We start from the raw sequence: 479 nt of genomic DNA, 5'->3' as shown, positions 1-479 counted from the left end.
CGGGGGGGCCAGTGCCGCTCGGCGGAGCCCGATCCCCGCGAGAGGATTTGGGGAACGCCTGGGGAACGTCCTCTCCCTTGCACCCCCATGGCCGAAGGGCAAGACCATGCTGTTTCCCAGGACATGACCCCAAAACGGGGTCTGTCGTGGCACAGCACCACGCACCGCCAACGAGAACCCTGCGCTCGCCTCCAGGCCTGGAGCGGCACGGGGCTAACGCCAAGGAGGCAACCGGGGGCTGCGCATGTAGCTTTCCAGGGGCTGGGCTGATGCCCCCTGGGGCAGGGCTGCTGCCGAGGGGGCACGGGGATGCTCATCTGGGTGAGCTGCACCGAGCCAGCACCGCCGCACCCCCGCAGACCGAGGTGGGCCACGCGTCCCCCGCCCTCCGTGACAGATCCAAGCGGACAGCCGTGTCTTCCCAGTCCCACTTGTTTCTATTCCCCAGTTCCAGGCTGCTGCTGTGCAGCGCTGCGAGT

The 479-nt window shown here is 68.5% G+C and overlaps 1 protein-coding gene across 1 annotated transcript in view; it reads right to left on the bottom strand.

Annotated features, from left to right (window-relative positions):
* Positions 1-479, bottom strand: part of SIL1 (SIL1 nucleotide exchange factor) — a gene marked incomplete at both ends in the record, with an annotated part of 41,955 nt that overhangs the window by 417 nt on the left and 41,059 nt on the right. The gene's annotated exons all lie outside the window — the stretch shown is intronic.

Source organism: Eurypyga helias, unplaced genomic scaffold, assembly GCF_000690775.1.
Source record: "Eurypyga helias isolate BGI_N326 unplaced genomic scaffold, ASM69077v1 scaffold7535, whole genome shotgun sequence".
NCBI classification, from domain to species: Eukaryota; Metazoa; Chordata; class Aves; order Eurypygiformes; family Eurypygidae; genus Eurypyga; species Eurypyga helias.
This window is presented reverse-complemented; position numbering and strand designations above follow the sequence as displayed.